Raw genomic sequence first — 14533 nt, forward strand, 5'->3', positions numbered from 1 at the left:
GACACCCAACTGTATTTTCTGATTTCTCTTGTGGTTTCTTCTTTAACCCATTGGTTGTTTAAGCAAATATCTGAATCTCTTCAAATACCTGAGACTGGATAATTTATTAAAAAGAGACATTTATTTCTCTCAGTTCTCAAGGCTGGGGTGTCCAAGGTCAAGTCATCAGCCCATTCAGTGTCTAAGGAGGGCCCAGTCTCTCCTTCCAAGATGACACAACGTTGCTTCATCTTTCAGAGGGGAAGAACATTGTGTCCCCACACGGAGGAGACGGAGGGAATGAACCCACTCAAGTCCTTTTCTAAGGGCTCTAATTTCATCCATAAGGACTTCTACCCTCATGAGATAATCGCCTCCTAAAGAATCCACCTTTTTACCCTTTTTTTTTTTTTTTTTCTTTTTCTTTTTTTTGTTTGAGACAGGGTCTCATTCTATTGCCCCTACGGCAGTGCAGTAGCCTGTAGCCTGATCATGGCTCACTGCAGCCTTGACCTCCCAGGCTCAACCAGTCCTCCTGCTTCAGCCTCCTGAGTAGCTGGGACTACAGGCCTGCACCACCACGCCCACCGAATTTGGTGTTTTTTCTAGAGACAAGTTTTGCCATTTTGCCCTGGCTGGTCTTGAACTCCTGGGCTCGAACAATCTGACTGCCTTTCCCTTCCAAAGTGCTGGGATGACAGCGTTAGCCACCACCCCAGGCCAGTGCCCACCTCTTAATACTATCATATTGGCAAATAAATTTCAGCATATAAATTTTGGGGGACATTCAGACCATAGCAGTGTGTTCTTTACTTTCCAAAAAGAAAACAGGTCAGTTTATCAGTTTTCCTTGTATTATTGATTTTTAACTCGATTTTGTTGTGGTCAGAGAAGACATTTGATAATACGCTGTTCGCCCTTCGCCAGCCTCGACGACTCTGGGTGAGGGGGCAAGAGGGGCCCTCGCAGGATTCCTGAGCGGCCAGGGATCCCAAAGAATACCTGCGCGACAGGGCGGAGGACCCGACGGGGTCCCAGGATCGTGGGCTGTGGGCCCTGACGCCTCGGAGCACTCCCTGTTCCGAGCGGGCCCGACGTGGTGGAAGCTCGGGAGCTCGGCAGCCGGGAGAGGCAGCAGGCGAAGAGGCTCCGGGATCCCGATCCGAGCACGACGACCCCGGGCTGGCGGTGCGGGCTGGAAGCCGGCGGGCATGGCTGGGCCGGGCTCTTGGGGCAGCCAGGCGCCTCTGCCGGCGTCTACGGCCATACCACCCTGAACGCGCCCGATCTCGTCTGATCTCGGAAGCTAAGTAGGGTCGGGCCTGGTTAGTACTTCCATTGATGGGAGAGCGCCTGGGAATACCGGGTGCTGTAGGCTTTTTGGCTTGCTTTCTTCTCTTTCTTTCTTTTCTACCTTCCTTTCTTCCCTTCTCTCACTCACTCTTCTTTCTTTCTTTCTTTCCTTCTTTCTCTCTTTCTTTCCTTTCTTTCTTTCCTTCTTTCTCTCTCTCTCTCTTTCTCGCTCTTTCTCTCTTTCTTTCCTTCTTTTCTTTGTCTTCCCTTGCTTTCTTTGTTTTCTTTCTTTCTCTTTTCTTTTCTTTCCTTCTTTCTTTCTCCTATCTCTCTGTCTCTTTCTTTCAATTTCTTTATTTCATTCTTTCCTTTTCTCTTGCTTTTCTTTCTCACTTTCTTCCTTTCTCTTTCTTTCTTTCTTTCTTTCCTTCTTTCTTTCTTTCTTTCTTTCTTTCTTTCTTTCTTTCTTTGTTTCATTCTTTCTTCGGTCTTTGCCTCTTTCTTCCTTTCTTTCTTTCCTTCTTACTTTCATTCTTTTCTTTTTCTTCCCTTACTATCTTTCCCTTCTTTCTTTCTCTCTCTTTCTTTCTCTCTCTTTCTTTCTCTCTCTCTCTCTCTTTCTCTCTCACTCTTTCTTTCTTTCTTTCTTTCTTTCTTTCTTTCTTTCTTTCTTTCCTACTTGGTTTCTTTCTTTCTTTCCTACTTGGTTTCTTTCTTTCTTTCCTTTTTCTTCCAGACGGAGTCTCACTCTGTCACCCAACCTGGAGTGCAGTGGCAAGATCTGGGCCCACTGCAAGCTCCGCCTCCCGGGTTCACGCCATTCTCCTGCCTCAGCCTCCTGAGTAGCTGGGATTACAGGCATGCACCACCACACCTGGCTAATTTTGTATTTTTAGTAGAGACGGGGCTTCTCCATGTTGGTTAGCTTGGTCTTGGTCTGGAACTCCCAACTTCAGGCGATCCACCCACTTTCCCAAAGTGCTAGGATACCCAAAGTGCTAGGATTACAGGCGTGAGTCACCAGCGCCTGGTCAGACTAGGGGTATAGTTTTAGGCTTCTGCTTGGCTTTCCTTTTCTGTGATGAATTTCACCTCACAGTCTTAGGATATGGTGAGGAGTTTTAGGCATCGATCTTCATATGGGATATTATTCTACAGTTTTCTCTTGTAGAATCTTTGTCTTGCTTTGGTATCGGGGCAATTGTAGCCTCATAGAATGAGTTAGGGAATACTCCCTCCTCTTCAAGGTTTTGGCAGGATTAACAAGGATTACTATTCGTTCTCTAAATATTTGATAGAGAAGTCAAGTCCAAGGCTTTTTTTTTTTTTTTTTTTTTTTTTTTTTTTTTTTTTGGCAGGAGATATTGGGTTACTGATTCAGTCTCCTTACTAGTTACTAGTCTATTCAGATTTTCACTTTCTTTGTGATTTAGTCTTGGTAGGGTTCATGTTCCTAGGAATTTATCCATTTCATCCAAGTTATCCAATATGTTGGTGTACAATTGTTCTTAGCACTCTCTTACAATCCTATTCATTTATTTCTTTGAGACAGGATCTCATCTGTCACCTAGGCTAGAGTGCAGTGGTGTGATCTAGGCTCATTACAACCTCCACCTCCCAGGTTCAAGCGATCCTCCTACCTCAGCCTCCTCAGTAGCTGGGACAACAGGCTTTTGCCATCAAGATGGGCTGAATTTTCTTCTTTCTTTCTTTCTTTCTTTCTTTCTTTCTTTCTTTCTTTAATTTATTTATTTTTTTCTTTCCTTTTTATCTTTTTTTTTTTTTTGTAAAGACCGGGTTTGACCATATCTCCCAGGCTGGTCTTGAACTCCTGAGCTAAAGTGATTCACCTGCCTGAACCTCCCGAGTAGCTGGGATTACATGGGCCTACCACCACACCCGGCTAATTTTTTTTTTGTATTTTTAGTAGAGATGGTTTCACCATGTTGGCCAGGTTGGTCTTGAACTCCTAACCTCAAGTGATCTGCATGCCTCGGCCTCCCAAAGTGCTGGGATTATAGGTGTGAGCCACTTCACCCTGCCAATCGTTTTCATTTTGACTGGATCCAATAGTAATGTCCCCACTTCCATTTCTGATTTTCGTAATTTGAGTATTCTCTCTTTTTTTCTTAGTCACTCCATAAAGTTTGTCAATTTTATCTTTCAAAAAACCAACTTTCAGTTTTGTTGATTTTCTCCATTTTTGTATTTTCTGTTTTATTTATTTCTGAATTAATCTTTCTTTCTTTCCTTCCTAGGGTTTAATTTGTTCTTTTCTAGTGCCTAAATTGTAAATTTAGATTGCTAATTTGAGGTCCTTTGGGTGTTTTTTGTTTTGTTTTCTTTTGAGAGGGAGTCTCGCTCTTGTTGCCCAGGCTGGAGTGCAATGGTGCGATCTCGGCTCACTGCAACCTCTGCCTCCCAGGTTTAAGCAATTCTCTTGCTTCAGCCTCCCAAGTCGCTGGGATTACAGGCGCCTGCCACCACAACCGGCTAATTTTGTATTTTCAGCAGAGACAGGGTTTCTCCCTGTTGTTCAGGCTAGTCTCGAACTCCTGACCTCAGGTGATTGGCTCACCTCAGCCTCCCAAAGTGCTGGGATTACAGGCATTAACCGCGACGCCTGGCTTTCTTTAGGTTTTTTTCATGTAAGCATTTCACACTATAAATTTCCCTGTTAGCACTGCTTTCACTGCATCCCAAAGTTTGGCTATGCTGTGTTTTCATTTTCATTCATTTCTGAGTACAGCTGAGCCTTGAACAACATGGGTTTGAACTGCAAGGGTGCACTTATACAGGAATTGTTTTCAATAAGTACAGTAGGTCCTCTGATTTCATTAATTCTGCATCTGTAACCAAAGGCAGATTGAAAATACAGTCTTCACAGAGCGCAAACCCTGAGGATACAGCGGCCTAACTTTTTTAATGCCCAGGTTTTACAGGGCCAACTGCAAGACTTGACTCTGTGTGGATTTTGGCCTACTTATGGGGTCCTGGAACCAATCTCCTGTGGATACTGACACCCAACTGTATTTTCTGATTTCTCTTGTGGTTTCTTCTTTAACCCATTGGTTGTTTAAGCAAATATCTGAATCTCTTCAAATACCTGAGACTGGATAATTTATTAAAAAGAGACATTTATTTCTCTCAGTTCTCAAGGCTGGGGTGTCCAAGGTCAAGTCATCAGCCCATTCAGTGTCTAAGGAGGGCCCAGTCTCTCCTTCCAAGATGACACAACGTTGCTTCATCTTTCAGAGGGGAAGAACATTGTGTCCCCACACGGAGGAGACGGAGGGAATGAACCCACTCAAGTCCTTTTCTAAGGGCTCTAATTTCATCCATAAGGACTTCTACCCTCATGAGATAATCGCCTCCTAAAGAATCCACCTTTTTACCCTTTTTTTTTTTTTCTTTTTCTTTTTTTTTTTTTGAGACAGGGTCTCATTCTATTGCCCCTACGGCAGTGCAGTAGCCTGTAGCCTGATCAGGGCTCACTGCAGCCTTGACCTCCCAGGCTCAACCAGTCCTCCTGCTTCAGCCTCCTGAGTAGCTGGGACTACAGGCCTGCACCACCACGCCCACCGAATTTGGTGTTTTTTCTAGAGACAAGTTTTGCCATTTTGCCCTGGCTGGTCTTGAACTCCTGGGCTCGAACAATCTGACTGCCTTTCCCTTCCAAAGTGCTGGGATGACAGCGTTAGCCACCACCCCAGGCCAGTGCCCACCTCTTAATACTATCATATTGGCAAATAAATTTCAGCATATAAATTTTGGGGGACATTCAGACCATAGCAGTGTGTTCTTTACTTTCCAAAAAGAAAACAGGTCAGTTTATCAGTTTTCCTTGTATTATTGATTTTTAACTCGATTTTGTTGTGGTCAGAGAAGACATTTGATAATACGCTGTTCGCCCTTCGCCAGCCTCGACGACTCTGGGTGAGGGGGCAAGAGGGGCCCTCGCAGGATTCCTGAGCGGCCAGGGATCCCAAAGAATACCTGCGCGACAGGGCGGAGGACCCGACGGGGTCCCAGGATCGTGGGCTGTGGGCCCTGACGCCTCGGAGCACTCCCTGTTCCGAGCGGGCCCGACGTGGTGGAAGCTCGGGAGCTCGGCAGCCGGGAGAGGCAGCAGGCGAAGAGGCTCCGGGATCCCGATCCGAGCACGACGACCCCGGGCTGGCGGTGCGGGCTGCAAGCCGGCGGGCATGGCTGGGCCGGGCTCTTGGGGCAGCCAGGCGCCTCTGCCGGCGTCTACGGCCATACCACCCTGAACGCGCCCGATCTCGTCTGATCTCGGAAGCTAAGCAGGGTCGGGCCTGGTTAGTACTTGGATGGGAGAGCGCCTGGGAATACCGGGTGCTGTAGGCTTTTTGGCTTGCTTTCTTCTCTTTCTTTCTTTTCTACCTTCCTTTCTTCCCTTCTCTCACTCACTCTTCTTTCTATCTTTCTTTCCTTCTTTCTCTCTTTCTTTCCTTTCTTTCTTTCTTTCCTTCTTTCTTTCTATCTCTCCCTCTTTCTATCTTGCTCTTTCTCTCTCTCTTTCTTTCTTTCTTTTTCTTTCATTCTTTTCTGTTTTTTTCCTTGTTATCTTTCCTTTCTTTCTTCATCTCTCTCTCTTTCTTTCTTGTCTTTGCTTGTTTCTTTCTTTCTTCCTCTCTATCTCTTTCTTTCCTACCTACTTTCTTTCTTTCTCTGTTTTCTTTCTTTCTTTCGTCTTTCTTTTCTCTCCCTCTTTCTTTCTTTCCTTCTTTCTTTCATTCTTTTCTTTTTCTTCCCTTCGTATCTTCCTTTTGTTTCTTTCTCTTTGTTTCTTCTTTCTTTCCTTCTTTCTTTCTTTCTCCTCTCTCTTTCTCTCTCTTTCTCTTTCTTTATTTCGTTCTTTCCTTGTTTCTTCCTTTTCTTTCTCACTCTCTTTTCTTCCTTTCTCTTTCTTTCTTTCTTCTCTCTTTGCTCCTTTCTTTCTTTTCCTTCCTTCCTTCCTTCCTTCCTTCCTTCCTTCCTTCCTTTCCTCCCTCCCTCCCTCCCGGCCTCCCTCCTTTCTTTCTTTCTTTCTTTCTTTCTTTCTTTCTTTCTTTCTTTCTTTCTTTCTTTCTTTCTTTCTTTCTTTCTTTCTTTCTTTCTCTCTCTCTTTCTGTCTTTCTCTTTCTTTCTTTCCTTCTTTCTTTGTCTCTTTCCTTTTTCTTCCAGACGGAGTCTCGCTGTCACCCAGCCTGGAGTGCAGTGGCAAGATCTCGGCTCACTGCAAGCTCCGCCTCCCGAGTTCACACCATTCTCCTGCCTCAGCCTCCCAAGCAGCTGGGACTACAGGCGTCCGCCACCACGCCGGGCTCATGTTTTGTATTTCTAGTAGAGACGGGGTTTCACCTTGTTAGCCAGGCTGGTCTGGATCTCCTGACCTCGTGATCCACCCGCCTCGGCCTCCCAAAGTGCTGGGATTACAGGCGTGATCCACCGCGCCCTGCCTGCTGTAGGCTTTTGTGGCCTCCCCTCTCCCTCCCTTGCCCCTACTGTCGCCATGCTTCCCTACCTCCCCTGACTCTGCTCTCCCTTTGTCACCCACCTACACCGCTGGGGACCTCCTTCTGAGGGTCTTCCATGAAAGCACCACCGAGCAGAGGCATCCCACTGCTTCAGCCTCGCCGTCGCCTTTCCGGGAGCCAGGCTCCAGCTGGATGCATATCTGATTGTCTCCTTTGGGTAGGCTCCTCAAAAGCTCTAAGAATGCAATGGTTTGTCTCTAACCTACCTATGACCTGGAAGCTCCCTGCTGCTTTGCTTTGAGTCTTCCTCTTTGCTTGAAGTTGTCCTGCGTTTCCAGATGCAATCAGTGTACTTCTTACATATATTGATTGATGTCTCATGTCTTCCTAAAATCTGTAAAACCAAGCTGTGCCCCAACCACCTTGGGCACATGTAGTCAGGACTTCTTGAGGCTGTGTCACGTCCTCAACCTTGGCAAAATAAACTTTCTAAATTAAGTAAATAAACTCAGAGTTGTCTCAGATTTTCTGGGTTGACACATACATATAAAGATTACCAGATTGTTTTGTTTCTGCCAAATCTGGACCTGATGTTAAAATTGGATTTTTTTTTTTTTTTTAGTCCGTTTCCTATGAATTAACATTGCCCTTCAGCTACAGGCCAGATGACTCCCTTCCCAACTGTGATGGAGCCTTCCTCACTGAATGGAGGAGGCAGGGAAGAGAAGAAGAATATGAGCTGCTTGTGGGCAAGCCAGCTCTGGAAGAGCTAAACCTCACAGTCTCATCCCCTTTGCTTAATCTTGCCTTAAGATAAATCACTTTCATAGAGAGGGTAAGCAGGAGGTGGCAGGCGGTATGGGAGCATCTGAGCAATGTCATGGAGCCACATGTTGTAGAGCTTGTAGAGACTTCAGCTGTATACATGTGAGACAGAAGAGTGAAAAAGGCAGTACGGTGTAATTATAAAAGTAGTTTTGACCTGAAAGGCCCCTTGATCAGTTTAAGGACTGATGTTCTAATATCAACTGTTGTTCCTTCATGTTTTCTCTGGGCTCACCAGGTGAACTTTTGCTCCCAGAAAGTTCTGGATTGGGTTAGAACAGTTCATGAAAGAAATTAACTCTAAGACCACTCTCTACCCAGAATACAAATTTGCTCTCAGTTCTCTTTTCTAATTCTCAGTTGTGTGCTCTATTGTTCGATTTAGCTCTCCAGACATGATGCAGTGAGCTTTAATGAAAACAGAAATAACCAGTACCAGTTATTGTGCTAGACCCCTATTGACTCCAGTAGTGGTGGCCAGCGTGTCCAGGAGGCCTCAGAAGAGGTCTGGAGCCAGTGAATGAGACATAGGGTTTATTGAGGACTTACATACAGGGAGGTCCAGGAGTGGCAGGCTGGACAAGAAAAATGCTACGGTTCACACAAAGCATACCGTTATATAGCATTTCCACTTGGCAGCCTCCATCTAGCAACCTGCATTTAGCCCAAAACAAAGGACCTCAGTCCCCTGTACAGCCTGTGTCCCAAGGGATGGGCCAGGGATTTGAATGTGCTTCATAGATAAAGAGCACATCTCTTGGTTGGTACTTCCAGATTCTTTAACTTGGAACCCTGAACATACATGCTTCTTAGACCTAGGGTATTCTCAGGGTATGCTTGAGTTATTGCTATCAGGTGAATCTACCATACACCAGCAATATACAAAATCCCTAAATTTGAACTGCATGCATATGATCTCATTTTAAAATTTCCTGGGACAAATTAATGTCTGAAGATGAAAATTCCTCTCCCATATAAGTTCATGTTTCATTATGTCCTCAAATCATCCTTCCTCATTGCTTTGTCCACTATAGCCATCATGCTCAGATGTTTAGGGTGAGTAGGGCTGTCTCCAGCATCTGTAACCTGAGTAACCTGAGCTGCCTGTTACTGGAATAGCCATTGTGCACTTAGAACTCTGTGACCGGATTAATCAAAGCCCATTCTCTCATCACCGTCTCCTTAAAGAATCTATAGTATGAACAGGACACATAAGATTTTCCCAGCACTAGCCTCACACCCCAGGCACTTAGAAACTACAAACAAATCTTGAGCCCCTATAGCAATCATCCTAAGCCAACTTCAGAACCCACATTGCTATTATTCGCCAAAGATCATAGCAGAGACTTTGTGGTAGAATGAAAAAAACAAGAGAAAAGAGAACATTGTGTGGTTTTTCAGTTTCACTTGTGTTCTTGGCTTCCTGTGCAGCTATCTAGAGTTTAACATATGGAAGAAATCACCCATCGTGAGGTTTACTAAGGCACTTTGCCATATTTGCAAGAAAATGCACCTAAGCATATTTTCTGTCAGAGAATAGCATATGAGACATTTCTTCTAGCAAATTTAAAAAGTTTATGTAGTGGCCAGCCACTATGTCTTTGCTTGCAATTCCCCCTTTCTCTTTTATGCCTATTTAAAACCTTTCACTTCTTTTTCCTCTTAAGTCTTGTGTCCCCAGAATCTTACTGCTGCACTAGACTGTCAAGTGACACGTTTGTGGCTGATGTGCCCCAAGGACTCACCTTGTAGCCTTTCCTTCTCCAAGTCCTGATCTCTTACTCTTTCTTTGGATTTCTTCATTTCAACAAAGTTCAAGACATTTTTGAACTTGATGTGGCTGTGGCCTTTGCCATTGTCTCCTTGCTCTGAAATTTCTTTAGGCCTATAAAAACTTGATTTTAGGGAGAGTCTCTCCCTTGTCACAGATTTACTTCAGCTAGAGAATCATCTTCAGCATATACCTGAACTGAAACTGCTGTTAGTAATTCCAGAGTCTGGCTGCAAAGGACCCAGTGAAGGCCAATACTTGTAGTGCTATGTGCTGCCCAAACTTTACCCTTTCTGCATGTTCGCATGTTTGAAGCTTTGAATAATTTGTACTGGTAGTGCCAAGTCCTGGACCAGTCTTTTGGCTTCCATGCCTTTTCTTTAGTCTGTTTCATCCTCCTGGTACTTTCCTAAGCATGTTCCTTCAAGGTATGTGCTGCAGTAACTTTCCCACTTTCAGTTACTGTCACCTTAACACTTTCCTATTTAATGCTTTAAAAAAAATTTTTTTTTTTTTTTGACATGGAGTTTTACTCTTGTTGCCCAGTCTGGAGTGCAGTGGTGCAATCTCAGCTCACTGCAACCTCTGCCTCCTGGATTCAAGTGATTCTCCTGTCTCAGCCTCCCAAGTAGCTGGGATTACAGGTGTGTGCTGCCATGCCCAGCTAATTTTTTATTTTTTATTTTTTATTTTTATTTTTTTTTTTAGCAGAGACGAGGTGTCACCATGTTGGTCAGGCTGGTCTCGAATGCCTGACCTCAAAGTGATCCACCCACCTCGGCCTCCCGAAGTGCTGGAATTACAGACATGAGCCACCATGCCCAGCCAATGCTTTAATTTTGGTATGCTGAGTTCCTTTCAGATCTGACTCCATCTTATGTAATCATCTAGCACAGCTGTTCTGCAGTCTTTAAGGACTAGTTGTAAATGTGTGTGTAATCATCTCTCTGTAGCTTGAAGGGTAGGGAGGAGTCGTTTCAGTTCGCCTTTCTGCTTCTGTTCAGATTGTTGGAATCTGGTCACTCTTGCTTATCCTATACAAACTGAACTGGAGCTAAGCGAGGTTGGAGTGTATTACCCATTCTTGGGGGCATCTGGAATTTTACTTAAGCCACAATTGTCATGAGAGATTTGAGCTCTTTTTCTATAAATGGGGAATAGGGTAATGATAGAATATTTCTTTCTGAAGGCTCTATTGGCTTTCTTGATGAGAAAGGACCTGGCAAAGAACTAAACAGGACTATTCCTTTAGAAAGTTTATGTTATTGATGCTTGCCCAGTTTCATAGAAGTAAAATAATAGATTTAAGTAGTTCACATACCTCTTATAGAGAGTTTCAGGATTACCTGCATTTTTCCTTGAATTAAACTCATGGTGTGATTACAGTGAAGGGCCCACTGGGCTGTGACTTCCTACCTAGTTAGTGTTTTGTCTAATATCTATTGTATGTGTTGGAGACTCTGAGTTTTAGCTCGTAGATTTTCTTAGCTAGAAAATGAATGGTGCTAAAATAAGACAGAAACACAGCTTCTCAGCTTTTCTGAGAACTCCTTGAGATAAGACACATTCCCCTCTTTGAGGAGAGGGGCCTGGATTGATATTTATAAAATGCTTACCACAGTGTCTGCTATGTGGTGGCTATAGCTATATTTGTTTATTAAAATAAATTAAAAATAAACAATGAGTTGCCAAGAGCTGTGATATTGAGCCTAAGGCTATTTACCTGACCTTTTCTGGGGATGTTATGAACTTCTTATTTAACCACATAAGTAGCACTAGAGGAGATCTGCTTTGAGGGCCAAGAGACTTCCCTACTGCTGCCTGGAGGAAAGAAGCAATAGTCTTCTTTTATTTGGGGCACAAGCAAAACAGGGACTGACTCATTTACATTGGTGTTTTCTAGTCCTCACTTAAAGGAATAGAATGAAGATTAAAATAAATTGGTATAAAAATGCTAATTCATATATAATTAAATATAATGTATATATGATTATATATAGTGTATATTATGATTATGCTTATAATAATTATTATTTAAAATAAATTAACATTGAGATGACAAATAATAAATGTGGTCTCAGGATAAATTATCAATAATTAAAATAAATAGTTGAAAATCAAGCCATTATAAAATACTAAAGCAATTCTGCTGTGGTTAACAAATCACCAAAGATCAAGCAGTGCTTTTAAATAGAGTAAAATAGCTAAAAGCCACCAACATAAGTTTTATGTAGACTGAGATTTTCATTCGGGCAGAACTTATTAGAGGGATGCGACCCTGGGCTAAACATCTCATTTTGAACTTTCCAGCTCCAGTCTTTTTCTAATGACTAGAGCATCTACCTCAAGCTAGAGGCAAGGGATATTGTATCTCTGGGACCGCTTCTTCTTCCCCAATCAGTTCTTAGGTAAAGGCATGGTATAGCTGTCTAATTTTTTATACTACAAGTTTCTGGGAGTAGGGGCTTTCTTTTATATCCTAGGTTCCTTTTACATGATAGACACATAATAGTTGTTGAACTGAAGAGATCTCCTATTTCAAGGAAAATTGACAGAGTCGGTTTAGGACAATATCTTGCATATGAAGATGACATAGTAATTATCTGATGAATCAAGAACCTCATAGTGCCTCTGTCTGTGTCCCTAAGGTCTGTATTCCAGTGTACAGTTGAAACCACCTTTGCAAAAACTGTGCCAGTGAGAGAAATCTAACGTAACTAACTCCATCTGACTTGTAATCTCACAAACCTTGCTCATTCCTGGGTGTAGGCTATGGGAGGAATTTTGTTCACAGTTTAACTTTAAAACAAAGTAGTTTCCTAAAACTAACCTCCTCCTTGCTCAGCGACTTCAACTAACCTTCACAAGGTTAGAATTATGGTTCAGGAGTTATGTAGCCAGAGGTCACAAGCGTTAACCTCCTCAATTGCTCCTATAGATAGCATCACTATTGTAAAAACTAAAACTGGTGTTTGAGGTGTTTTTCACACCTTGCATTTTGGTGGACCAGGTGGTGCCACCTGCACTGGTAGCCACACCAAGAAATTGGCTCAACTGGTCTTGTGACCCCTACCCAGGAACCAACTCAACATGACAAGAGAGCTTCGACCACCTATAATTTTATCTCTGACCCAACCAATCAGCATCCCCCATTCCCTAGCCACCTGCCCACCAAACTATCCTTGAAAAACCTTAGCTTCTGAATTCTCAGAGAGGTAGATTTGTGAAACATCTCCCACCCTTCAGCTTGGCTGGCACTGTGATTATTAAACTCTTTCTCTACTGCAACTCCTGCTATTTTCAGTGTTTGGCACTTTCAGGCAGCAGGCAAGATGAACCCAGCTGGGTGATTACAGGGTGGCCCAGGCACAGTGGTGGCCAACCGTACATATGAAATTCTGCCTCCTTTAATCTGGATGCTGCTGGTGCCGGTCATATTATTGGTGAGTAAGAAATATGACTTAACTATAAAAATGCATTCACTTTGGGTACATAGAAGATAAATTTTAGGTTTGGGGAGCAAAGAAAGCAGATGTTTATGTAAATTACAAGTTTTAGGAGTTTTCAAGTTCATTAATTCTTTACTTTATCCTACCAATCCAGAGGGACAGCATGTAGGAATTTATTTTGCACTCTTGTTTGTACCACATAGTATTCTCTGAGGCAATATACCTCAGCACGTGCCACCAGGTGTAATGCAATTATCTTTGCACTTACTGTCTTTCTTCAACTAGACTTGCTTCCCTCAAGTTGGCTGCCTGACTTTGAGAAACACAGAAATTTGAGACCTTGGGAACATCAGGAACTGCCTTTCTTTTAGAAATTATTTTCTAACATGTGTTCTTCAGCAAAGTAGTTATTCTGCAAGATGTTAGTAGGTAATAATAAAAGCAAGCAAGCAGGGAATAAAGAAACAAAGAGGAAAGAAGGGGAAGGGAAAGAAAGGAATAGTGGAGAAGTAGAAGGGGTAGCAAGGGAAGAAAGAAAGAAAGAAAGAGAGAAAGAGAAATAAAGAAAAAGAAAGAAAAAGAGAAAGAGGGAGGGAGGGAGGGAAGGAAGGAAGGAATGAATGAATGAAGGAAGGAAGGAAGGAGGGAAGGAAGGAAGGAAGGCAGGCAAGCAGGAAAGGAGGAAAATTTCCATAGGAATTTTTCTTTAACTGTGGAACTTGCCAGGATCTTTGCTATGCTAATATGTTACCATGTGTGAGTCCCTAATTGAAGATACAGTGTATCCCAAATGCATTCAAACACAGACTCCTTCTTTGAGGACATCTTGTGGCAAGAATGCTCTATGAAAACACTGGGGGAACTGTTCCTAAAAGCTAAAGGCTTCTGTATATCTTTACTGTTGTTGTTGTAATATTCCTCCTTTTCGACAATGCTTAGAGAAAAGATTAGAAAGGAATATGCTAACATGTTAATAGCATTGTCTCCTAATGCTGGGACCTTGTATACATTTTTAGCTTCCTGTAACATTTTTAGTACTTTCCAAATATCTACAATTAACATGCATTACTTATTACATCCTAAAATAATTAAATAAAAATTATGTTTTTACGACCCTGGTTAAATTAGCAAAAATATTGCTAGTTCTTAATGGGTAACTTATCTTCCTTCCTTTGCTCAGCTGTACTTTTCCTGGTGAATTCTTTCACAGCAACGCCTTACAACAGAGTAGAAGTGTTAGTGCTAGGACATTAGAATCCTTCTTAACATCATGATCCAAGGGTAGCTGCTAACAATCATGGCCCATGAGAAACAAACTTATTTGCCCAACGTTCCTTGTATCTAGTGAGAGAGATCCCAGTGCACTATACTTGCATGCTGGTGTGCCTGTCTCCCATGGCCTCTCTGAGCAGATTCAGGCCCTCACCCAGCATGGGAATGAGTGCTCAATGAGCAGCAGCCCTTCTCTGTGTATCTACAAGTGCCTAGCCCAGTAGTGGCTAGCCTGGAAGTGCCTATTCCTAGTAGGTGCTTCATAAATGTTAGCTGATTAAAATTAAGTAAAAGATTCAGTAAAAGGAATTTGCGTTCAGAATGAGAAATCTTCCACTGATTTTCTTATAAAGTTTTCTCTCCTTTTGAAAACCACCAGGAACATTAATAAGCAACCTATTGAGGGCTCTTACTTTCTATACATTTACAGCATTGGGATACAAGTCAAAGACATGGGTATTTAT

The 14533-nt window shown here is 42.9% G+C and overlaps 1 non-coding gene and 1 pseudogene across 1 annotated transcript; both read left to right on the top strand.

The window, feature by feature from the left end:
• The first annotated feature begins 1234 nt into the window (after positions 1 to 1234).
• On the top strand, positions 1235 to 1357 carry LOC123570891 (5S ribosomal RNA; annotated as a pseudogene).
• A 4164-nt stretch (positions 1358 to 5521) lies between these two features.
• LOC135968904 (5S ribosomal RNA) lies at positions 5522 to 5640 on the top strand. Its single transcript, XR_010583931.1, has one exon. It is a non-coding gene; the product is annotated as a 5S ribosomal RNA (ribosomal RNA).
• Positions 5641 to 14533: the final 8893 nt, after the last annotated feature.

This window comes from Macaca fascicularis, chromosome 1, assembly GCF_037993035.2.
Source record: "Macaca fascicularis isolate 582-1 chromosome 1, T2T-MFA8v1.1".
Taxonomy (NCBI): domain Eukaryota; kingdom Metazoa; phylum Chordata; class Mammalia; order Primates; family Cercopithecidae; genus Macaca; species Macaca fascicularis.